Raw genomic sequence first — 26746 nt, 5'->3', positions numbered from 1 at the left:
AATAGGTACTATATCCCTACTGTAGTGGGCCCTACAGTATATGAAGAAGACAGAAAAGATTCATGTCCCTAAGGAGGCATAAATCAAGTAGGGGAGAAAGACAAGTAAGTAGGAGGGTCTCTGATGTGCCTCCTACTTGTTATTTATTAATAACAAATTAATTAAAGATTGTTATTTATCAATACTAAATAAGAAATTTATTTACAAAATGTTCAGTTTGGCATTGTTTTCTAAAGCTAAACATACACCATCCTGTGACCCAAAAATCCCACTGCTGGATAGAGCCCAGAAAAGTGGTGCATAAGACTACCAAAAGACTTATATAAGAATGTTTAAAGCAGCTTTATTCATAATAACCAAAAACTGGAAACAGCCAAAAACCCAGCAACTGGATGGTGGATAAATGAAGTATAGTCTATTCATATAAATAGAAAAACTACACGGCAACAACAACAAAAAAAAATGGGGCAAGTTCCTGTTACACTCAACTACATGGATGAATCTTGCAGGCCTAATGGTACGTGAAAAAGCCAGACACTAAAAAATACATACCATATGATTCTGTTTAAATGAAAGTCAAGAATGTATAACACTAACTGGTGGTGACAGAACTCAGTAGAGTGGTGCCTCTGGTTTGGGGAATGGTGTTGAGTGGGAAGAGGGCATGAGGGAACCTTCTAGGTCACTACAAATATTCTATATATGGATCTGAGTGATGTCTACATATGGATTTACATACGTCAACATTCGTTGATCCCTATACATAAAATTAGTGCATGTTATGCCCTTCACTGTGGTTTTGGTTACCTATTGCCACATAATAAACCACCCCAACACTTCGTGGCTTCCAACAATGACAACCTTTTATTACCACCCACAATGCTGTGGGTTGATCAGGAGGCTTCTCCTCGGGGGACTTCAGTCAGATAGTGGCCGAGGCTGGAGTCATCTGGAGGCTCCCCTGGGATCTGAGAAACTGGGGTGACTGGACCTCCACGTAGTCTCAGGATTTCTCCTCTTCACATGGCCTCTCCACAGGGTCTCTTCAGTAGGGTAGCCACATACAGCCGCCATGGAGTATGGCACTCAGACCTCCCTTCAAGAGAGAACCTCTGTGAGGAGTAGTTAGCTAACAGCTTCTAGAGGTTATATATTCAATATCTACCACAACCTTCGCCTGGAGGCCTTGCGCTCCCTGGGCCTTTCCTAGCCAACGATTGAGTGCATTGGGGTACTGCAACTGGGCCCTTCCTGCCCACTGCAGAACATCTCTGATGCGTGATCTTTTCTCTGGGGCTCCCCATCAGGCAAGGCAAGGATTTCTCAGAGCTGCCCCACTTTCCACCTGATCTTCCTGTTTCCCTTGCTCCTTTCCCAACTGTCAGACCTGAAGCACAATCTGAAAGCTTTCTCGGCCAACCCCTGCTCTCTCTCCCTTTTCTCCTTCACTAGCATTTCCCTAATTGCTTCTTGGAGGGTCTGAACTGAGAGGGCTCCCAAAAAGATATTCCAAGAGAAAGGAAGGAGAATCTGCCAGTGTTTCTAAAGCCCGGCCTAGAAATGGCCCAGGGCCACTTCTGCTATATTCTATTAGGGTTTGTTTTTTTTTTTAAGTTTATGTATTGAGAGAAAGAGAGAGAGACAGAGGCTCCATGGTGTCAGACACAGGGCTCAAACTCACAAACCATGAGATCATGACCTGAGCTGAAATCAGGAGTCAGATGCTTAACCGACTGAGCCACTCAGGCGCCCCTACCTTCCTATTGTTGAACTCAAGTCACAGACCAGTCAGATTCATTGTGGAAGGGGAATACCAGGGCTTGACTATTCAGATCATTTATGAAGACTGGCTACCACAACCGTGTATGTGTTATACCTCAATTTAAAAAAGCTTTTTAAAAAGTTTGTCATTTGGAGAGGCTTTGAGCTCTGGAGCTGGAGGCAGATTGTATAACAGGGAGACAGAGCATGCGGGAGAGAGACCTCTCAAGGACAGTGCCGCTGCCCATGTTTTGCTTCGTATGTAGGCTTAACTGTGACCTAGATGTATTCCATTAACAGGGGCCATTCATCTGTCACCTCAGCCTTGTATACCTCCTGGTGGTGGAGGCAAGACCCACTAAGCACTGGCTGATTTGGGCTGACTTCGCCTGGGAGCTCTTGTCACGAAATTTTTCAGTTTAATCATTATTTGAGTTTAATATAGACAGTAATCTGATCTAAGTAAGTCATTACATTGCATCACATCTGGCAGTAGAAAAGCCAAACACACTATTGTGCTTCCTTTAAAAAAAGAGAGAGAGAGAAGAAGACTCAAAAAAGACAACAATTTTTTTTCTTTCTTTTATTTGTATATATTGTATCTTACCAACAAATGCTTGTAGTCAAAGGACCAAGGAAAAGCTATGGAAGGAAATTAAAGTTGAGGAAAGAAGGGCAGGTTTTACTGAAAACACCAAAGTGAGATTGAAGTTAAAACCCAGGGTCATCAGGTTCAGATAAATAATCCATAGAGAGGAACCAATTTAGAGCTCCGGTTGGGTTGGTAAAGTACCAGCCTGAAAGAGAAACTTTTGCACCGTAGGTTGTCTGGACAGACATTTTCTTGAATGATGGTGGAGTGGGAAGGGCTTTCACTATTGACTGATTGATTGATCGATGTTTTAAGTAATCTCAACACCCAGGGTGGGGCTTGAGCTCACAACCCCGAAATCAAGAGTCGCACACTCCTCCAACTGAGCCAGCCAGGCCACCCAGCTTTTATTTTTTAAATTAAAGTACAGGGGCGCCTGGGTGGCGCAGTCGGTTAAGCGTCCGACTTCAGCTAGGTCACGATCTCGCGGTCCGTGAGTTCCAGCCCCACGTCGGGCTCTGGGCTGATGGCTCAGAGCCTGGAGCCTGTTTCCGATTCTGTGTCTCCCTCCCTCTCTGCCCCTCTCCCGTTCATGCTCTGTCTCTCTCTGTCCCAAAAATAAATAAACGTTGAAAAAAAAATTAATAAAAAAAAAATTAAAGTACATACAATTGACACTAACATGCATAGATCTTAAGTATGCAGTTCAGTGGGTTCTCACAATTATATACCGGTGTGACCATCACCCTAATAAAGACATAAAATATATCCTTCATCCCAGAACGTTTTCTTGTGCCTCTTTCCAACTGATCCCCATTCAATCCCCAATCCCCTGCAACCACTTTCTGATTTTTAGTACTGTAGGTTAGTTTTGCTTGTTCTAGAATCTCATTTACGTGGAATCCAACAGAATGACTTCTTTCATTCAACATAATGTTTTTGAGATTCATCTGTATTGCTGTATGTGTCCTATTTATTTCCTTTTTATTACTCAGTAGCATTCCACTGCACAAGTATACCATTATGTCACAATCCATTTTCCTGCTGATGGATATCTCAGTTTCCAGTTTGAGGCTTCAATGAATAAAGGTGCTACAAACAACTTTAAAAAATTTGTTTTAATGTTTATTTATTTTTGAAAGAGAGAGAGAGAGAGAAAGTATGAGCAGGGGAGGGGCATAGAGAGAGGGAGACACAGCATCGGAAGCAGGCTCCAGGCTCCGAGCTGTCAGCACAGAGCCCGGTGCAGGGCCCGAACCCACAAACCATGAGATCATGACCTGAGCTAAAGTCAGATGCTTAACCAAGCCACCCAGGTGCCCCCAAAAACAACTTTTTGTACATTTGGGGGGGGGGGGCAAATGTTTTCATGACTCATGAGAAAATACCTAAGAGTGCAATTTTTGGATCCTAGAGTAAATATGTGTTTAACCTTATAAGAAACTGACAAAAAGTTCTCCAAAGTTGTACCATTTTATAGTCCTAACAGCAGTTCGAGAAGATTCTAATTGTTCCACATCCTTGCCAATAGTTGGTGTTATCAGTCTTTTTTATTTTAGTCAGTGTAGTGATATCTCAATTAGGTTTTAATTCCATTTCTGTAATGAATACTGATGTTGAGCACCCATTTGTGTGCTTATGGGACATCCTTATATCTTCTTTGGTGAAGTGTCTATTTTTAATGCCTTCTGTCTGCCTTTTTTTTTTACTGTCTGCTTTATCCCCTTTAAAGAAGCAGTTATCCAAGTTCAGTCTGAAAGAGCCCTGTGATGAAACAGATCAATTCAAGAAGTACATTTAGCCACTATCGCTTTTTATACTGGTCCAGTTTCACTGTTAAAAAGCGAATACCTTTGCTCAAATAAATTGTTGTGACCTCTCCAAAGTAAAACGCTGACTCTAGTATTTTATTTCCAACTCTGAGGTGTGTGTGTGTACTCTAAATAAACAGTTTCACCACAAGCAAGAGAACTGGAGGCTACGGTCTATTATAAATAAATTATGTTTTAAAAAACCAATCTATTTGCTTTAAATGAACTCTGGCCTTGGGGAACATTGCAAATCTTAAGCGTTTCTATTCCCACAAAATGAAGCTAAGGCAACAAGCATCTGTGTATAATCAATTGGTCTTAAAAGGCTTTAGAATGGTTGGCAGGAAGTAAAATGTAGGGTCTCATTAAAGGATGAAGAAGAAAACTTCATTTTCACCCACAAGAAAGTGTTTCAATAAAGAATCAGAATCTTACAGAAAGGAAGCCTTGGATTTCTGAGGCAGGTTTATTCCAGTGCATTTAACTTTAATGTTGGCTATCACGAGTAACACCAGATGTGTTTTTCTGCTGAAGGATGAATCAGCTTGAATGCTTGATTAGTCCATCTTTGTGGGTGAAGACTTATGTTTTTTAAGTTTATCTATTTTGAAAGAGAGAGCTCATGAGCCAGCAGGGGAAGGGCAGAGGGAGAATCCCAAGCAGGCTCTGCACCGTCAGCACAGAGTCTGATGCGGGGCTCATCTCACGAACCGTGAGATATGACCTGAGCCGAAACCGAGAGTCGGACGCTTAACCCACCGAGCCACCCAGGCTCCCCAGTAGGTGAAGACTTATTAATTGGTACTTTTATGTGCTGTAAGGAACTGACATTGTTGAATATAATCATAAACGTGATGGTAGGATGTGGTACATCAGTATCAGTCATATCTCATTCCGCTTAGAGTTGACCAACAAAGCTCTTTTTTTTTTTCCTGTATACCTATTGCATGATGCTTATATGACAACATTTGAAAGTGCTTTGATTTTTGTCTACTAGTCTTATATTCGATCTTGTCATTTTCTGTGCTCATGAGTACTGATACCAACTTGTTCCTGGCTTGCTTTATCTTGAGTAGCTTAGTCATATTATACTGAGTCACCTAGACCAATGCTTCTCAAACCTTAACGTACATGGGAATCTTCTAGTGATCTTGTTCAAGCGCTGATTCTGATTCCGTAGGTCTGGGGTGGAGCCCAAGAGTCTGCATTTCTAATGAGCTCCTTTTCTGCTCGCCCAACTGATCTCACTTTAGTAGCAAGGGGCCACAAAATAATCACAACCTTGTCACTGTTCTGACTCACCTTCAAACGTAATTTACCATTACAAAATTTTAGCTACACAAACATCATATGATGGCACATGATGTACTTTGCCTGCCGAATTGCCGTCACCTCTCATTCCCCCAACCTCAGACACGTTCTGTTTGTTAATCAACTCCCGTTTTATCTGGGACAGTGAAACAACCTTGGTTATTCTACTCCCTTTGCTAAATATCCACTTTCTCAGGGTCCCTTGGGGCTAAAAGTGCCCACATGACCCAACACTGACCAATGGGATGGAAAGGAAAAGTCTTCTAGAGGCTCCTGGGAAAGATTTTATTTTCCTGCTGAAAGAGACTGTGACACGAGGAAAGTCAGCTTCATCTCCTGACCTTGAAAGTAGGGAAACGCTTTTCCCCCTCTCTAAATCAAATTGAAGTTCAACAGCCAAGCATTTTGCTGACACGGGCTATGGTCGCTTCCTAGGGCTGCAGATAACAAATTATCACAAACTCGGTAGCTTCAAACAATAGGATTTACTCTCTCACAGCCTGGAGGCCAGAAGTCCAAAATCAATGCGTTGCCAAGGTTGGCTTCTCTCTCCTAGCTTCTGGAGGCTACAGACAATCCTTGGCTTGAAGATGCATCACTCCACTCTCTGCCTCCAACCTCCTATGGCCTTCTGCTGTGTGTGTCTCTCAGTACATCTTCTCCTTTTCTGTCTTTTGTGAGGATACCTGTCAATGGATTTAGACCCCACCGCAATCCACAATCGTCTCATCGTGAGATCCTCACCTCAACCACATCTGCAAAGGCCCTTATTCCAAATAATGTCACATTCTGAAGTTCTAAGTAGACATATCTTTTGAGGGGACTCTATTCAACCCACTATACAGGCCTAATCTGCCTTTTGGAGGGAGACCCTCCTTTAGCTTAGGCTTCAACCCTGGGGCTTGGGAAATCCATAGTCATAATCCAAGCTTTTATGTCCCTACCAAAGCAGGGGATTCCTCTAGTGGATCCATTCATTCCTTGCCAGCTCAGATCTGGGGGTCCTTACAGTGACTCCTAAGGCACACCATGGTCCATCCTCGAGCACCCCTGTGGCCTCCCTGTCAGAGGAGGAAAACATCCCCACCACTGCCACCCTCACTCCTTGGTCTTCACAGCAGATCGGGCTAGGTAATTTGTGGGGCCCAGTGCAAAATGAAAATATAGGGACCCTTGTTCAAAAACCATGAAGAATTTCAAAAGAGTAACAGCAGGGCATTAAACCAAGCACAGGGCCCTGTGTGACCACATGGGTCACTCACACATAAAGCCAGCCCTGTTTCCTGGTCTCCAAGAAGCCAACTATACCTCTGGGTTTGGCCAAATCCATCAGAATTCTCCCTTCTATTCTCTGTCCCTCTGGAAAGATGAATGGAGCATAAAAGCTCTCACCTCCTTTTTGGGGCCTAGAGACTAGAGCTCAGAAAGCAAGTCCCAGCTGAATATAATAGACATAAGCAGAAGTGTTCTTCGTGGTCATCTTTCTGATGAGCCCACAGCATAACAAGAAGATAAGGTAGAATTCAGTACGCAAATTAATTTCTCAATAACTGCTCTGTTATGAAAGTGGCTAAAAAAAATAGCTATCTTTACATGTTCTGAAACTCCTGGAAAACATTAGGGCGGGTCTAGAAGTGAAAACCAAAGAAACAATATAATCAAACGGAACAAAAAACAACCACCTACCCAAATATCACACCACCTGACCTTCTTAGTCCAATTACATGATTTTTTTTTTTACAAGTTCTTAAACATTCTATGGAATAGGGAAGTTACTAACCAAATACTTCTGGTTTGTTTTAAAAACTGTCACCAAAGAAAATGTTAGCCTTGCAAAGCCAACCACCAGCTGAAATGCAAAATGAAATGAAAACTCAGCCATTTAGGGTATTAAAGATGAAAAATATGACTGTTTCCTGGGTTCTCCATTTTCATTTCTTTCAGGAACACAAGTATGAAAAACATTGTGACTGTTAAAAATTTTTGAGATGATTGATTTTCTGGATTTAAGTGTTGTTATAACTTTTAATGGGTACCCACTTCAAAGGAAATCGACAAAATTTTCATTTTTCCACCTGAGTAATTATTTCTACATTGATTATGTCATGTCAAGCTGAGTTTTGTTTCTGTAAGGGCCCCAGAGCTATAATTTCTGTTTTTAGAGTAAGTGATAGCCGATTTTTCCCCACATAGTTTGCTATGAAGTTTTAAGAATTTCAAGTTTGTTGTTTTACAAAGTAAATAAAATAAAATATACACAATTTGAAAACACGTTTGAATTAGTGTCTTAATATGCACAATCCTGCAATTGAATAAAATTCAATGCAGTAAAAGTAAGTTTTTAATCCCATGAAAAATGCAAATGTAAATATTGATATGAAAAATAACTAATTCTATTTGTGATTACATTATCACTTGAGAAATATGTGTCAGTAGTAAATAAATATATGAAAAATGCTTGATTTTACTAGTTTCATTTATTTTTTTAATTTTTAATGTTTATTTATTTTGAGAGAGAGAGAGACAGAGTGCAAGTGGGGGAGGAGAAGAGAGAGAAGGAGACACAGAATCTGAAGCAGGATTGAGGCTCTGAGGTGTCAGCACAGAGCCCGATGCGGGACTTGAACTCAGAAACCACAAGATCATGACCTGAGCTGAAGTCAGATGCTTAGCCAACTGAGCCACCCAGGTGCTCCTACTAGTGATTTTATTTTTAAGTTTATTTATTTATTTGAGAGAGTGGGGGAGGGGTACAGAGAGGGAGAGAGAGGGAGAATCTCAAGCAGGCTCCACACTATCAGCTTATCAGCACAGAGCCTGACAGGGGGCTCTAACCCACAAACTGTGAGATCATGACCGGAGCCAAAACCAAAAGAGGGATGCTTAACTGACTGAGCCACCCAGGCACCCCATTTTACTAATGATTTGATTTGATTTGATTTGATTTTAAGAGAGAGATGGCGCAAGTGAGCGAGAGGCAGAGAGAAAGGGAGAGGGAGAATCCCACGAGGGGCAGGGAGGGGGGAGGAGAGAAAGAGAGAGAGAGAAGCAGGATTCACCCAGAGAGGGACTCATGTTTACCTGAAGCAGGACTTGAGCTCACCTGAAGCAGGGCTCAAACTCACAAACTGTGAGATCATGACCTGAGCCAAAGTCAGATGCTTAACCGACTGAGCCACCCAGGCTCCCTAGTGATTTTTAAATGTACATTTTTTTTTCTTTTTTTACCCTTTACTGACCTCTCCCTATTTCCTCCACCCCCTACACGCTGGCAACCACTTTTCTACTCTGTTTCTATGAATTTTTATTTTTTTAAATTTCACACGATACCATGTGGTGTCACTTTCTCTGGCTTACATCACTGAGCATAATGCCCTCAAGGTATATCTTGCTGTCATAAGTGGGCAGGATTTCCTTCTTTCTCATGGCTGAATAATATTTAATTGTGTGTATACACACCACATCTTCTTTATCCATTCATCCACTACTGGACGCTTAGGTTGTTTCCATATCTTGGCTGTTGTGAATAATGCTGCAGTGAACATAGGAGTGCAGATATCTCCTCAATATCTTGTTTAAACAAGCATTTCCTTTGGATTTGTGCTCAGAAGTGGGATTGCCGATCATATGGTAGTCCTGCTTTTAACTTTAGAAGAAACTTTCATTCCGTTTTTCGTTGTGGTTGCACCAATTTACATTCCCACAAGAGTTCCCTCTTCTCCACACTCTCCCCAACACTTGTATTTAACATTTTTTTCATTTTAAATGGTTTTCTTTATTTTTTGAGAGAGAGAAAGAGAGAGTAAGCGGGGGAGGGGCAGAGAGAGGGGGACAGAGGATCCAAAGCGCGCTCTGCATCGACAGGCAGACAGCAGTGAGCCCTATGTGGGACTCCAACTTACGAACCATGAGATCGTGACCTGAGCCAAAGTCGGCCACTCAACCAACTAAGCCACCCAGGCGCCCCTGTATTCTATTCTTAAATGAACACTTTTAAACATGTAAATATTTTACATTTAATTTTTTAATGTTATTTGAGAGAGAGAGAGCATGCGCATGCACATGTGTGTGCACACAAGCGGGGCTGGGGGGGTGGGTGGGGGCAGAGGAAGAGAGAGAGTCCTGATGCAGGGCTCAGTCCCACAACCCTGGGATCATGACCTGAGCCAAAATCAAGAGTTGGATGCTCAAACGACTGAGCCACCCAGGTGCCCAGAAAAATTTTATATTTAAATATCGTATTAATATATTCAAATGTTATATCTATATTTTTTCTTTTTTTTTTTAAGTAATTTCTATGCTCAACGGGGGGCTCGAGCTCATGACCCTGAGATCAAGAGTCGCATGCTATACCAACTAAGCCAGCCAGGTGCCCCTATATCTATATATTTTTTAAAAATTTTTTTGTTTATATTTTATTTATTTATTTATTTATTTATTTTAATGTTTATTTTTGAGAGAGAGAGAGAGAAAGGGCAAGCAAGGGAGGGGCAGAGAGAAAGGGAGACAGAATGTGAAGCCGGCTCTATGCTGAGCATAGAGCTGGACGTGGGACTTGAACCCATGAACTGTGAGATCATGACCTGAGCCAAAACCAAGAGTCAGACACTTAACTGACTGAGCCACCCAGGTGCCCCGCCATATCTATATATTTAAAAAATATTTATATTATATATAAAATATAAATATTTTAAATATTTAAATAAATACTTTTATTCTTTATTTTAGGTTTTATCCTCTGTTTCTTTTTTTAATATAATTTATTGTCAAATTGGCTTCCATACTACACCCAGTGCTCACCCCAACAAATGCCCGCCTCAATGCCCGTCATCCACTTTCCCCTCTCCTCCACCCCCTATCAACCCTCAGTTTATTCTCTGTATTTAAAAGTCCCTTATGGTTCACTTGCCTCCCTCTCTGTTTTTTTTTTTAATTTTTTTAATGTTTTTTATTTAGTTTTGAGACAGAGAGAGACAGAGCATGAGCATGGGAGGGTCAGAGAGAGAGGGAGACACAGAATCTGAAGCAGACTCCAGGCTCTGAGCTGTCAGCACAGGGCCCGATGAAGGGCTCGACCTCACGGACTGTGAGATCACGACCTGAGCTGAAGTCTGACGCTTAACCCACTGAGCCACCCAGGCGCCCCCTCCGTCTCTGTTTGTAACTATTTTTCCCCCTCCCCTTCCCCCATGGTCTTCTGTTAAGTTTCTCAAGATCCACATATGACTGAAAACATATGATACCTGTCTTTCCCTGACTTATTTCACTTAGCATAATACCTTCTAGTTCTCTCTCTCTCTCTCTCTCAAAATAGATAAATAAACTTTAAAAAAGAAAAGAATGGGGCGCCTGGGTGCCTCCGTCGGTTAAGCATCCGACTTCAGCTCAGGTCATGATCTCACAGTTTGTCGGTTTGAGCCCCTCGTTGGGCTCTGTGCTGACAGCTCAGAGCCCAGAGCCTGTTTCGGATTCTGTGTCTCCCACTCTCTCTGCCCCTCCCCCACTCACGCCCTGTTCTCTGTCTCTCAAAAAAATGAATAAACATTAAAAAATTTTTAATTAAAAAAATACTTTGAAATAAATACTTTAAAATAAGCAATCCCTTGTCTTTTTGATGATAGCCATTCTAACAGATGTGAGGTGATATCTCATTGTGGTTTTAATTTGCATTTCCCCGATGATTAGTGAAATTGAGTACCTTTTATATATCTGTTGGCCATTTGTATATGTCCTAAATATGTACATTAAAACAATTTATCCAAACATTTGTCAATCAAGAAGAGTCTGTAAAGCAGCCAAAGCACTAATTTGAGGCCTTAGGGATTGTAATCCGAAGGACACAGAGGGTCTCCAAATCACTGAAAGCATGCTCTGAACTGTAAATGCAGAGTACAGGCTTCTAAAGGCAAAACACACAAGGTTACATAACACACATTTTAAAAGAATTATGACGGCAGAGTTTACACTATCTAATACATGATTGGCTATTTAGCTAACAGGTATTATATTATGTCTATTTCAGTCCAAAGTAGGAGGATGTGTTCCAGGAGTTGCAATCGGTAAAAGTCAAACGTTTATGGTGCTCCGAGAATTGAAACGAGAGGTGCATAGGCCCTACCTCCTCAATATCCTTTTGACCCTGTTTGAAAGGACTCTCTTAGCAAAGCTTACTTCATTTTGAATCCTCTTTTATATTCCCCTCTTTTGATACAGATCTTTCTGATAGGAAAGCATTGATGATAATTTTTAAAACAATTTTTTAAAGTTTATTTATTTTGAGAGAGCACGTGAGGGGGGGGGAAGGCAGAGAAACAGGGAGGGGCGGAGAGAAAGAATCCCAAGCCCCTTGTGACTCGGGGCAGGGAGGGCTCGAACTCAGGAACCATGAGCTCATGACCTGAGCCGAAATCAAGAGCCAGACGCTTCACCGACTGAACCACCCAGGTACTCATAATGATAATTTTTATGACCATGCAGTTCCATTTTGTTACTGGAGTGGTTCAGGTCCATCAGGTCTCCCAGCAGAGGGGAGTGTCACAAGTGATCGATATTTGATATGCTCAGCAAGCTTACAAGCTTGCTAGGTAAGACTCTTACCCATATTGGAGTAACAAGGAGGTTTGAGGAAATAAGGTCTAGATGTCAGGTTCGCATTTCTTTTCAGCCAAAAAAGATCTGATGAATGATCTTGAGGCTTTGAGCAGGCATCACTTAGACATTTTGAGTAGAAGTATAACAATGGGAAATACATAGCATGAGCAATGTGAAAATAGCAAATAGGGCACAAATTAAAATGATAATCCAGCTAAAGTATCAGAAAACTTAACATTAAACCCTCCTGGGGATAAAGCTTGAATGTCCCTTTAAGGATTTGGCTAGTTTGAATCACTTTGTGGGTTTTAATTCTGCTTGTGAGGTATTTATCCAAGCGGCAAGAGGTATTAGCTATGGCACAAATTCCTCTTTGGGCTGTAAGTAAATAATCTAAAGCAATCCTGTTGTCGAGGACCACCATAGCTAGGGAATCTGAAGACTTGGGGGAGCCCTGCTGGCTGTGGCAGTGGAGCAAGCTATTCTGTTTACAGTTTTGCTAAGATTTCTCATCATAACGTTTTTTTCGTTAAGTTTTTATTTAAATCCCAGTTAGTTAACATACAGGGTAATATTAGTTTCAGGTGTAGAATTCAGTGATTCATCACTTACATACAACACCCGGTGCTCATCACAACAAGCGCCCTCCTTAATCCCCATCACGCGTTTCCCCCTCCCCCCCCCCACCTCCCCTCCAGCAACCCTGTTTGTTCTCTGTAGTTAAGAGTCTGTTTTATGGTTTGCCTCTCTCTTTTCTTTTTCCCCTATGTTCATCTGTCTTGTTTCTTAAATTCCACAAATGAGAGAAATCATATGGTATTTGTCTTTCTCTGACTTATTTCATTTAGTATAATACTCTCTAGCCCTATCCATGTTATTGTAAATGACAAGATTTCATTCTTTTTTATGTCTAACATTCCACTGTATGTATATATACTATATCTTGTTTATCCATTTATCTGTCGATGGACATTTGGGCTCTTTCCATAATTTGGCTATTGTTGATAATGCTGCTATAAACATTGGGGTGCATGTGTCCCTTCGAATCAGTATTTTTGTGTCCTTTGGGAAAATACCTAGGGGTTCAATTGCTGGATTGTAGGGTAGTTCTAGTTTTAACTTTTTGAGGAACCTCCATACTGTTTTCCAGAGTGGCTACACCAGTTTACATTCGCACTAACAACTTTTTTTTTTTAAAGTAAGCTCTAGGCCCAATGTGGGGCTTGAACTCATGGCCCCAAGATCAAGTGTTGCATGCTTTACTCACTGAGCCAGCCAGGCACCCCTCTCATCATAATTTCTAATTCTGCTGGGCCTAATCCAAGCCATGAACCTCTGATTCTAAAGTATAGGTTAAATTGATCTCCAGAATATCTGACAGGAAGGTCACAGCCTTGGCTGTGGCCACAGCACAGCCATTGTCTTCACACCCAGAAGGGTCCTCATCCAGGTAATCCTCTATTATTGTTTTAATGTTTATTTATTTTTGAGAGAGAGCGAGCAAGCACGAGCAGGCATGGGAGAGAGAGAGAGGGAGACACAGAGTCTGAAGTAGGTTCCAGTCTCTGAGCAGTCAGCACAGAGCCCAATGTGGGTCTTGAACTTGAGCTCGTGAACCATGAGATCATGACCTGAGCCAGTCATTCACCCCAATCCCCTATTATTGATAAGGCTTTCTACTTTCTTAAGTGAGGTTTTGGGGGTAAAATGGCTATAACCATTTTAAGTATAGTAAAAGGGGATGTTAGATGTCCCAGAAAGCATGTGGCAAGGCCTATCCAACTCTCAAGACATTCATAAGCCCAGGACTAGTGATCATATCCACAAATGAAATATATCTCTCTGGTACACAGAAGACTCCAGACCTGTTATGAGGTTTTATGAATCCATTAATTGGGAGAGATGTGAGAATATACTGAAACCAGGTGTCAGTGAGGGGTAGCGTCCAGGGTTGAGAAGTGAGGTTCATTTGGCAGGCCCCTAGCAGCGTGGGAAGGCCGTGGCCACTCCACATGTCGGGTTTTGCCAGGAGGGTGGGGCAAATGGACTCACTCTTATTACTTTGGTTGCTTCGGGACCAGGAGGGGTGAGGATGAGAGGTAGGGAGGAAGAATGACATTGTAGGAGTATTACAAACAGATTGGGAGTTTTGTGTGGTAGGGTTAGAACATTTGCAGGCCTTATTGTTAAAAACACAGTAAGAGTTCTCAATTTGGGGAGTGTTAGGAAAAAGCAGGGGATAGGACATTGGGGATTGTAGATTTGGACTCGCTAAGCTATAGGAGATGGTGCTTTACTATGGCTAAGAGTATAAGTGGGTATATTTGTAAAAGTGGAAATAGGAATGACTAGGGGGTCATTGTTTTTTGCAAAGTCTCCAATGGAAGAATGATGACAGGTCCAGCGGATAGGTTGCCAGATGAAGATAAGGATTGGGACAGCTGAACAATAATATTATCTTTCCAGGCAGGAGAGGAGATAGGGCAGGGACAAAGGCTGGTAGAATTACAAATTTCATAATGTTGAACATAGGTAAAGGCAGGGAGGGAACAACAATAGGTATAGAGGAACCTTTGAGATTATGGTTACCACCAACAAAGAAACCCTACTGAGTGTAAAACGGCCAAAATTATAAGAATTCCTACCCAGGGAAACAGTGGTCCAAAGATCTCAGCAAGTTTAGGAATTACCATCAGATTTTGACAGTTAGGAAAGCATTATTGTACTAGCCTGGTCCTGACCCTTGGGAAGGCGGTCTACTCCAATCTTGTCTGCTTCTTCTTCTGGGATATAGTCAGTTTGAGGTCTCTGGTTGGTTTAGTAGTAGTCACACTGGATGTTGGAACCTTTTTTAAAGTGACAAACCGGGTGGCTCAGTTGGTTGAGCATCTGGCTCTTGATTTCAGCTCAGGTAATGATCCCAGGGTGGTGGGATCGAGCCTCATGTTGGGCTCTGTGCTGAGCATGGAGTCTGCTTAAGATTGTCTCTCTCCCTTTCTACCCCTCCCCTGTGCACATGTGCTCATACTTCGTCTCTCTCTCAAAAATAAATATTTTCAAAATAAGATTCTCTCTCTCCCTCTGCCTCTCTCCCCTGCTCATGCTCTCTCTCTAAAATTAATTAAAAAATGAGAAACATGAGCCCATGAACCTTCTAATTTAGTGGCACAAGGATTGGCTAGCAATACACGGTATGGTCCCTTTCCAGCAAGGCTGGAGGGAGTCTTTGTGGAGGTTTCTCCCAAGTTGAAGGCTGTAATGTTCAATGTTTTTGTCTCCCAGGAGCATACTGTAGACAGACTGTTCGACCAATTTCTCATTTCTTTGAAGGGCTTTACAGTAAAAGTCATCACATCACCTTTAAGTAAGCTGGGTTCATATGCCCCTTGAGGTTTTTTTCTGTTTTGTTTTTTTTAACAATTACTCATTTTTGAGAGACAGAGAGAGACCGAGCACGAGGAAATGAGGGGCAGAGAGAGAGGGAGACACAGAATCCGAAGCAGGCTCCAGGCTCTGAGCTGTCAGCACAGAGCCCGATGCGGGGCTCGAACTCACAAACCACGATATCATCACCTGAGCCGAAGTCAGACGCTCAACCAACTGAGCCACCCGGGTACCCCGAGGTTTTTTTTTTTTTTTAATGTTTATTTACTTTTGTGAGACAGAGAGGGAGAGAGAGGATCCAAAGCAGACTCTGCACTGACAGCAGCGAGCCCAATGCAAGGCTCAAACTCACGAACCATGAGGTCATGACCTGAGCTGAAGTCGGACACTTAACCAACTGAGCTGCCCAGGTGCTCCTTGTTGTTTTTTTTTTTTTAAACGCAGGCTCTGTGCCTAATGTGGGGCTTGAACTCATGACCCTGCGATCAAGGGTCACATGCTCTACCCACTGAGCCAGCCAGGTGCCCCTAATATGCCCATTGATTCAATCTCATTGGCATTTCAGTAATGGTTTCAAAGGGTGATGGTTTCTGTCTCGTATAGGGAATGGATCTAAGATTCAACAGCACTAAGGAAACAGCTTTTGGCCATGGCAGATGAAAGATTCCATGAGTTTTACAGATTGGATTTTTGTAACACCACCGTTTCGTTCCACAATGACAGAGGATTGGGGGTGGTAGGTACAGGAAAATGTTGCACAATTGAAGAAATGTGGCAAATGGCCTGTAATATTTGTTCTGTGAGATGAGTCCTTTGGTCATTGTGAAGTTCCGAGGGTGTTCCTCAATTTGGAATTATCTTCTCCAACGATATTTACCTACGTCTGAGACTGTACTATGACCAGGAAAGGCTTCTACCCAGTGAGAACACATACAAACTATTACTAAAACCTATTTGTATCTTTGCGATGGTGGTAGCTAGATAAAATCCAACTGCAGTATCTCAGAGGGCCCCGAGAAAGGGTAAGAAAAGACTGTCCTTTCATCACAGGGGACCTAAAGCCTGCTCTAGGCTTTACACAGTGACAGCATGCAATAGTGACATCTGGGGAGAGAGCGAGAGGATTTCGTAAGATGTTAATCTACTGGAGGATAGGTGCCAAGTATGATGAGAGCTCATTATAATAGAATTGGCAAGAGGGGTTGATTGTTTTTGTGACATACATTTTAAAATGATGACTGAATTGCTTCTCGGCCTTTTGGCTAAGTGTAAAATGTATCGAGTGTAAAATGATGACCAACACCATTATATCAAGACACATTGAGAGTTCCAGGAATTTCACACAATTTTTGGAACACTATATACCTATACAGATGTAATATAAACAAGGTTTACTATTATTTCTTATTTGGCAATGCTTCTCATGTGACTTAACATATCAGATAAGCCTAAGTAGTTTAACATATCCTTTGGAATGTTCCAGAGACCCTCTGGAAAAAAAGAATCCTAAAGCTTCTTCCAGATCAAAAAGATTTTATTTAGAATTTGGTTTGGGGAAGTTCGTAAAAACTATGAAAAAGTTTAGACACTGGCTAAATAGGATTACAGAAAATTATGAAATAATAGTTAATTATCCACTTAACCAAGGGGACAAAAGGATTTCAAGAACAGATATAGAGGATCATATAGCTGCAAAAGCCTTAGCTCTTTTTGAATAGAGAGGACTCCATTTTTCTAGGTAATCAAAGACCTGATAAAGCCACAACATAGAATCTTTGTTTCCCTGGAAAATTACATTAAAAGTAAAGAAATTTTATTTACAATTTCTTATTAAGAACCGACCAATAATTGAAGAAAATTTTGTTCTTCTAAGAGAAAAAAAAAACAAATTCTAATTTTGTACCAGTGTACTTTTGATATTAAAACTCATTTTTAAATAAATAAATTTTCACCTTAGCCAGCTTGGTTACACATAAAATTCTTCTCCCAAGATTCCTTTTCTACAAACCTTCTACAACTTTCTATGTCCCTTTTAGTTTGTCCCTGTTCTCTTTCCCTTTCTGAAACAAACAGCTTTACTTTGGGACAAAATTACTTTCACTTCCCTCAACAAAGTGCATTTCATTTCCTCATACCTTTTTTTTTTAATTTTTTAAAGTTTATTTTTTTATTTTGAGAGACAGAGTGCGTGTGAGCAGGGGAGGGGCAGAGAGAGAAGGAGAGAGAGCATCCCAACCAGACTCCACGCTGTCAGAACAGAGCCTGATGCAGGGCTCGAACCCACAAACCATGAGATCATGACCTGAGCCAAAACCAAGAGTCTGATGCCTAATCGACTGAACCACCCAGGTGCCCCCTCATACCTTTTTTTTATGAAAAACACACACCCTACTTTCCATTTGGCCAATTTCTTTTATCCTTATTGTTTTTGGTAGTTTTATGTTCACATATACTAATTAGAATTTTTAACCCTTAGAATCCTAAATTCCTAGTGAAAACTAAGAAGGATTTGTGGCTGGGCGACTTTATCAATACATTTTATAATTTCTAGAAATATAGTCCCCCTTTATAGTAATTTTAATTTATTTCTTTGTGGCATAAAACCTGTTTATTAACAGACCTAAATTATTTTTTGTTTCTCTGTGAAAAAATTAAAAAGCCAACAGTAAATAAATTTCTGTTTAGGAATCAATGCCTCAGTATATTATCTTATTTAGGAATGATCTAGATAGCCAAAGAACATTCATTAACTAGTTTAACTTAGCATAAGTGTCTGGGTGTTTGGCTAAACTGACTTAGCAGGGTTCTTGCTAAAACTGGATTTTACAAGGAAGTGCCCAGATGGGCCTAAGAGAAGGTTCAGGAACCCAACCAGAGTTTGGTCTAGCAAAGAATCTTTGTCACCATCACCACAAGATTGTTCTGGTTTACAGATGAGTACCCGCAGTCTTGGAGATTTTAAGAAACTTGCTCAAGATTTTTATGGATATTGGGGCACCTGGCTGGCTCAGTTGGAAGAGCATGCGACTGTTGATTTTGAGGTCATGAGTTTGAGCCCCATGTTGGGTTAGAGATTACATAAACAAGCTTAAAAAAAAATTTATTGGAGTGCCTGGGTGGCTCAGTTGTTTGGGTGTCCATCTTCGGCTCAGGTCATGATCTTGCTGTCCGTGGGTTCGAGCCCCGCATCGGGCTCTGTGCTGACAGCTTGGAGCCCGGAGCCTGCTTTGGAATCTGTGTCTCCCTCTCTCTCTGTCCCTCCCCGCTCACACACTGTCTCTGTCTCTCTCTCTCTCTCTCTCTCTTAAAAATAAATAAACATTAAAAACATTTTTAAAAATGTCTTGGATATACAAACACTGGAGAAATGTAAATAGAATATCAATGCGGGGTGGTTGAGTTCTTTAGCTCATAGAACAAAATTCAGATGAAAAAGAAGTATAGTGAATACCTCATCACAAAATCTTTCTTGTATACTTCAAATACAACCACTTCTTACGTCTCTACTGCTGCCACCCCAGTCCAAGCAACAATCACGTTCATCTGGAGGGCCACAATATTCTGCTAACTAGTTCTCCTGATCCCACCCATGCTTCTCTACAGTCTGTGTCCCTCATGTCTCCTACATATTTCAGCAATCTTATGTGCCTTTTATTCATTTGGCAGACAAGGAAACTTGCATAGATAATTCTAGTTCACCTCATTTCACAACCCCTTGGTCCTCCCAACCCCCAACCAAGGGGGAAAAAAACCCGAAAGTGCATGAGCCTAAGTTGAACCATTCCCCACCAATAGGACTTGGGCCTTGCTCAGGCCTGGATGGGAAAGTCAGCCTGACCATTGTCTCAGCCACCTTCAAGAGTCCCACTCACTTTCTTTGCTCAATTCCCAGCCTGCTAGGTGGAGAAAAAAACCCTTCATTTTGTTTTTTGTTCCATAAATCTTGAGTGTCTCTTTTGGGACAGGTGTTGTCCTATTTATGAGAGACAGGATGGTGACATAAATGGTCCTTGTATTTTGGAGCTTACATTCTAATGAGGGATACTGACAAAGCAAGAAAATAAACAAGTAAAGAGAGAGTTCACACAGTGCAATAAGCACTAGGAAGAAAGAGTGTTGTGTTAGATTAGAAAATAATAGGGAGAAGGGGCACCTGGGTGGCTCAGTCAATTGAGCGTCTGACTTTGGCTCAGGTCATGATCTCACAGCTCGTGAGTTCAAGCCCCGCGTGGGGCTCTGTGCTGACAGCTCAGAGCCTGGAGCCTGCTTCCGATTCTGTGTCTCCCTCTCTCTCTGCCCCTCCCCGTTCATGCTCTCTCTCTGTCCCAAAAAAATAAATAAAAACGTTTAAAAAAATTTAAAAAAAAAGAAATTATTCTGAAGGGTTTAGATGAAATATGGTATAAAAATCTGTATGAACCCTTGTATAATTGTCATCAGATTTGGAAAGAGACATCATTCTAATTCCTCTGAAATGAGAAAAAAGTTATATTCAGGCACTTACAATTAGAAAACTGATGACTCACAAACAAAATCAGTCAAATGTTTGATCACTTCAAACATTTTTTCATTTAAAACATTTTTTAAGTAGACTCTACCCCCACTCCCCCCCCCAAAACATGGGGCTCAAACTCACGGAGATCAAGAGTCCCATGCCCTACTGACTGAGCCAGCTATGCTCCTCCATTTAACACATTTTTAAAGAAATTGCTGATGGATTAGATGTAGAAAGAATCACAAATGACTTTAAAGTTTCTGGTTAGACAATCAGTTGATTGGTACTAACTGTTTAAAAAAAAGTTTATTTATTGGGGTGCCTGAGTGGCTCAGTCAGTTTAACGGCCAACTTTGGCTCAGGTCACGATCTCACGGTTCCTGAGTTTGAGCCCCACATGGGGCTCGCTGCTGTCAGCACAGAGCCTGCTTGCGATCTTCTGTCCCTCTCTCTTTCTTCCCTCCCCCTGCTTTCTCTCAAAAATAAATAAACATTAAAAAATTATATCTACAGGGGCGCCTGGGTGGCTCAGTCGGTTAAGCACCAACTTTGGCTCAGGTCATGATCTCGTGTTTCGTGAGTTCGAGCCCCACATCGGGCTCTGTGCTGACATCTCAGAGCCTGGAGCCTGCTTCAGATTCTGTATCTCCCTCTGTCTCTGCTCCTTCCCCACTCATGTTCTGTCTCTCTCTGCTTCTCAAAAATAAAAAAAAAAATTAAAAAATTATATATCTACAAAAAAATGTTTATGTGTTTTGAGAGAGAGAGCAGGGGAAGGGCAGAAAGGGAGAAAGAGAATCCCAAGTAGGCTCTGCACTGTCAGCACAGAGCCTGGCATGAGGCTTGATCCCACGAACCATGAGATTGTGACCTGAGCTGAAATCAAGAGTCGGCTGCTTAACCGACTGAGGCACCCAGGTGTCAACCCCCCCCCCCCAAGTATTGACTTTTAATGAGATCAAGACAGCTGAACAGGACGTGAGGTAAAGGTTGTACACCAGGATTAAAAGTTCAGTTCTGGACATGGTAAGTTTCAGATGGGCTTAACCTTCTTGACTCTGGATAAGGTAAGCACAAGATGGTTCTCTGTGAAAATATACGTGACCTAAATTGGCACAACAACAAATTGGGAACCAATAAGAGGAGGGGGGAGAAGGAGGGAAATTTGTAAAAGACTTTCAGAAAATAAAATCACCCAGAACTGTTGTGGTTCTTAAGAGTTTATCTGAAACTTTCAAATAAGACTATGAGGTAGGTACAGAATTATTGCTCTCCTATGTATGAGTAAACAAAAGGAATGGAAGCTTAAGAAAACTCATCCAAACCACACAGCTAATAAGGGGAAAGAGTTAGTATTATATAAATTGTAATAATTTATGGTAAATGTAGGAAAAGATTACCTTATTTTTCTATGACCTTGTATCAAACAGTAAGTTATTGTCCCCAGCTCCAAACCAATCCTTCTATATTCTGGCTGATGATGCCAGGCCTTGGGACTCTGTAAACCACACATCTGCCAGCGAGGGGAGTGAGAGAGAGAGAAAGAGAGACAGAGACAAAAACAGAGATAGAGACAGAGACAGAGACTGTAAGGCTGGAAAAGGAGGAAGAGACTCGCCCTCCCTATCTGCTCCCTACAGCTTGGCAGCCGGAGTTCCTTCCTACAGGAGCATCTGAATTCGCCTGGAAACTCTTCCAACATTTGCAGAACTAGCTTCATTGTTGCTGCCTCTCACTTCCAGAGATAGCAGCCCCGGTTAGCAGCACCCCTCCCCTGAAGTCTGGGTCCCTGTCCCCTCCTCTAAGTTTCTAAGTTGTTTTTTAAAAATATTTTATTTATTTATTTATTTTAAGTAAACTCTACACCCAACATGGGGCTTGAACTCATGACCCTGAGATCAAGAGTCCCAGGCTCCACCAACTGAACCAGCCAGGCGCCCCTCTAAGTTTTAATAATTCCAACTTCTTCCTTTGTTCACTCAGCCATGACACCTTAGGGTGTCTTTGCCGTTTCATAGTTAACATTTATGTTAAATGTTTTTTTTCAAATTCTAACCTATTATTTATTTTAGAAAGGAAAATGGAATTATAGGATGTCCCTTTAACAGTGATTTTCCCAGGTTCTCTTAAAGCTAAAGAGATAATTACAACTTTTCAAGAAAATGTATTGGATAAAAGCTTTTTTTTGCCCAACTGCTTTAACACGACTCAGTTTGGATTCCAAAGGAGAGTCCTCTTCCAGAGACAGGTTTTTCCCTCCAGAACTTATTTATTTTGCATGAGTTCTTTGTACCCTTTGACCAACACCTCCCTGTGTCCCCCTCCTCCTAGCCCCTGGCAACGACCCTTTTGCTCTCCGCTTCTACATGTTTGGCTGTTTTAGATTCCACATATAAGTCAGACCATGCAGTCTTTTGTTTAAACAACCAGTGTGGTTTCTGTCTCCTAAATGACCCTGGTTGACACAGGCTTGAAAAACGAACATTACCAGCCAATGTCACTTATGAATACAGATGCTAAATCTTAAATAAGATTTTAGTAAACTCAGAAGGAAAAACGGTTAGAGGAACAGCCTGTGGGCGTGAAATGGATCATCCTGCTGATGCAGGCCTAATTGGCTAACCCGTTGATTTTGATACATTCTTATGGAGAACCACCTATAGGCAAGATGCCATCAGGAACAGGCCACAAGACTGGGAGAAAATGTTTGCAAATCATATGTCAGATGAAGAATTTGTATCTAGAATATATAAATAACTCCTACAACTCAGTAGTAAGAAGCGAAATAACCCAATTTAAAAACGGGCAGAGGATCTGAATAGACATTTCAGCAAAGAAGATAAATGAATGACCAATAAGCACATGAAAAGATGCTTAACTTCATTAGGGAAGTAGAAATTAAAACCACAGGAATATATCACTTCAACCCATAAAAATGGCTGTAATCTAAAAGACAGACAATAACAAGTGTTGGCGAGATTGCGGAGAAACTGGAACCCTCATAGAATCCTGGTGGGAGTGTAAAATGGTGCAGCTGCTTTGGAAAATAATATGGCAGTTGATTAAAACGTTAAACATAAATGTACCATATGACCCACCAATTCCATTCCTATGTGAATACCCAATAGAAATTAAAATATGTCTATACCAAGACTTGCATTTGACTATTCATAGCAGCATTTTTTTAAAAGATTTTCTTTTTAAGGAATCCCTGCACCCAACATAGAGCTCAAACTCACAACCCCGAGATAGAATTGTACACTCTAACGACCGAACCAGCCAGGCACTCCTATTTACTGGTTTTTAAAATACTCATTTAATTTTCTAACATGCACTAAAGATGACCAACGAGTTTTTCAGTGTTATATTTTTTTCAAGTAATCATGATGAATTTATTAATTGATGAATGTATGATGTGTTTAGTTTCTATTCTTTTTTTAAGTTTATTTATCTTGAGAGGGAGAAAGAGAGTGGGGAAAGGAACAGAGAGAGAGGGAGAGGGAGAATCCCAAGCAGGCTCCAGGCTATCAGTGCAGAGCCCAATGAGGGGCTCAAACCCACGCACCATGAGATCATGACTTGAGCCGAAACCAAGAGTCTGAAAATGCTCAATGGACTGAGCCACCCAGGCACCCCTGGCTTCTATTCTTAATAGCTTTCAAGTTGATACATACGCATGTAAAATACAGAAAAGAAGAAAAAAGTCATCCATAATCATATGCACAGAGGCAACCACTTAACATTTTGATTCATTTCCTTCCAGTCTTTTTTCTATGCGTATGGTTTTATTGGGTGTGAACATACTAGATTCCAAATACTTTAGCATTTATTCAACACAAATATGAACACTGCCTCATGCCAGTAGCACTAGAGAAAGGGCTAAAGACCGGTTTCTGGCCTTCTAAGAGCTCAGCACAGTGGTCCTGTTGTCTTGACAACAGTACAGTCATTTTTCCCATGAATCCTGTGATCCAGGAGTCTGCAGCCTAGCAAGGAAGAAAATATACAACTAACTATACTTCAAGGTAAAAACTATTCAGTGGCATGAAATGAAAATCATATGGGAGTTGAGAGGAAGGAGAGATGACTTCTACTGACCATGTCTCCTTCCCATGACACTGCCTTCCCAAGTGGAGCCACCTCTGCTCTGCGGCCGGCATCCCTTAAGATGTTACTATGATTATCCAGAAAAGAAACGAAGGACTCTAGATCAGTTCTTCCCCTTAGCCATATGTAAGATCACCTGCGGTGCTTTTAAAGCTCTTAGGGTGCACCACAAAACCAATTATGTCAAATTCTGAGCGGGGAAGAGACCCAAGCTTCAGCATTTTAAAAAAAACTCCCAGGATGAGGGGCGCCTGGGTGACTCAGTCCGTTGAGCGTCCAACTCTTGATTTCAGCTCAGGTCATGAGCTCATAGTTTGTGGGTTTGAGTTCCACGTCGTCGGGTTCTGTGCTGACAGCAAGGTGCCTGCTTGGGATTCTCTCTCCTTCTGCCCCTTACCCCCCTCCGCTGCCCTGCTTGCGTGCTCTCTCTCTCTCTCTCTCAAAATAAATAAATAAACATTTACAAAAAACTTCCCCAGATGATTCTCCAGATGCAAAGCCCTATGCCAAAGCCCTATGCCAAATTCCATGCAGTGCTGTAGAAAAATACAAAATACATACCTGTATATGAAGGCACTTTGCTCTTTAATAACAGGCTGTTGTTACATGAAGTTATTTTCCTTGTGCATTTCTGTCCATTCAAGCAATTAAAGAGAACTACTTTAGCCAACGGAATTCATAACTATGTGTACCTTATTAATTGCCCACTCTGACAGAACTAGTGGACTTAAGACACAAATGGGAACTGCAAGTTCAAAGCTATCAAAAAGTTAATGATTTATCCTTCCCCCTGTTGCAGAAAGATGACTCCTTGATTACACGTGTTTATTTTGAAAGCAATACCTGCTATAAAGGGGCGCCTGGGTGGCTCAGTCGGTTAAGTGTCCAACTTCAGCTCAGGTCACGCTCTCGCGGTCTGTGAGTTCGAGCCCCGCGTCGGGCTCTGTGCTGACTGCTCAGAGCCTGGAGCCTGTTTCCGATTCTGTGTCTCCCTCTCTCTCTGCCCCTCCCTCGTTCATGCTCTGTCTCTCTCTGTCTCAAAAATAAATAAACGTTAAAAAAAAAAATTAAAAAAAAAAAAGAACGATTCCTGGGGCGACTGGGTGGCTCAGTCGGTTGAGCGTCTGACTTCGGCTCAGGTCATGATCTCACAGCCCGTGAGTTCGAGCCCCGCGTCGGGCTCTGTGCTGACAGCTCAGAGCCTGGAGCCTGCTTCGAATTCTGTGTCTCCCTCTCCCTCTGCCCCAACCCACTCACATTCTGTCTCTGTCTCTCTCAAAAATAAACATTAAAAAAATTTTTTTTAAAAAGAACGATTCCTATCTCCATTCCCTTCATCTAGAAGCCTAAAATTGTAGCCACCTTTTAAAAATGGTTTTATTGTGAAATAATTTCAAACTTACAGAAAAGTTGCAAAAACAGTACAAAGAAATCCCATATTCACCCCAATTGATCAATTGTTAACATTTTACCACATTTCCTTTATGATTGTCTCGATAGATAGATAGATAGTAGTAGATGGTAGATTGATGTAGATAGAAAACAAAATTTTTGACCCTTCGTAGAATAAATTTATCGTGTCCCTATTCCCCCTAAATACGTCAAAGTGTATTTCCCAATAATAAAAAACATTCTCTCATATAACCACAGTTCAATCACAAGAATCGGGAAATTTACCATTGATACAATACTATTATCCAATCTACAGTTCAGATTCACATTTTCTCCACTGTCGCCATAATGTCCTTTCAAGCTCTTTTCTTCCAGTATAGGACCCAATCCAGGAGTACTCTGCATGGCATTTAGCTGTCCTCTCTCTCTCCGGTCAGTTCCTCGGCCTCCTTTGCCTTTCGTGACATTGATAGTTGTAAAGAGGACAGGCCAGTTATGTTATGGAAGGTCCCTCAATCTAGGTTCGTCTGATGTTTTCACATGATCAGATAGAGTTTTGCATTTTGGGATGGGGATGCCACATAAAAGATCTTGTGTCCTCCTCGGGGTACGACACGGGGTCAGCTTGTCCCGTTACTGGTGAGGTTAACGTGGATCACCTGGAGAAGGCGGTGTCTCGTGTCTGCCAGGCTTCTCTGCTGTGAAGTTACTGATTTTCCCTTTCTAATGTCATTTTTGGGGACTTGCCGGGCCAGGACTAAGATGTGGTGAGTGAGGCACCTGAGGCACAAGACGCGAGGGGACACCCACTCTCAGAGGCATGTGAGCGTTAGACCAGGCCCTGCTAGGGAGATACTATTCTCCCGTTTTGAAAACATCTTCTCATGTTAGCAATTCATCTGCCATTTCTCCTCAGGTTCAGGAGGAAATCTTGCAATCTTAACGTTATATCATATTTGAAAATTAAAATTGAAGTCAAATTCTGACATCAAATTTAGTCTACACGAGAAGAGGAAGCAGGAAGCACAATCTAGGTGGGTGAGGATAAAAACACCAAAAGCCAAAGCAGGTGGGAAAGAGTATGCTGGGCAAAACGTCACTGGTGCTCAGAGCGGTGAGCGTGACTCGGGATCCCTGTGCGGGCCTCCTAACTGGACACCTAAGTCCATCTCCGTCCCCTTTCAGCGCAACTCAATGCAGAAACTTGAAGCGCCATCCCGGCGATGGTCATGCTCTCCCACTGAAAGGCAAGGGCTCACCAGCCCGCCCCCGTCCACTTTTCTGACCTCTTCTCCCACCTGT

General features: G+C 41.7%; 1 long non-coding RNA gene across 1 annotated transcript; it reads right to left on the bottom strand.

Moving 5' to 3' along the window:
- Positions 1–841: 841 nt before the first annotated feature.
- On the bottom strand, positions 842–24778 carry LOC121025664 (uncharacterized). The gene is made up of 2 exons (XR_005788119.1): positions 24614–24778; positions 842–1096 (listed from the first exon to the last, which is right to left on the bottom strand). It is a non-coding gene; the product is annotated as an uncharacterized LOC121025664 (long non-coding RNA).
- Positions 24779–26746: the final 1968 nt, after the last annotated feature.

This window comes from Herpailurus yagouaroundi, unplaced genomic scaffold, assembly GCF_014898765.1.
Source record: "Herpailurus yagouaroundi ecotype Mexico unplaced genomic scaffold, PumYag 67690, whole genome shotgun sequence".
NCBI classification, from domain to species: domain Eukaryota; kingdom Metazoa; phylum Chordata; class Mammalia; order Carnivora; family Felidae; genus Herpailurus; species Herpailurus yagouaroundi.
This window is presented reverse-complemented; position numbering and strand designations above follow the sequence as displayed.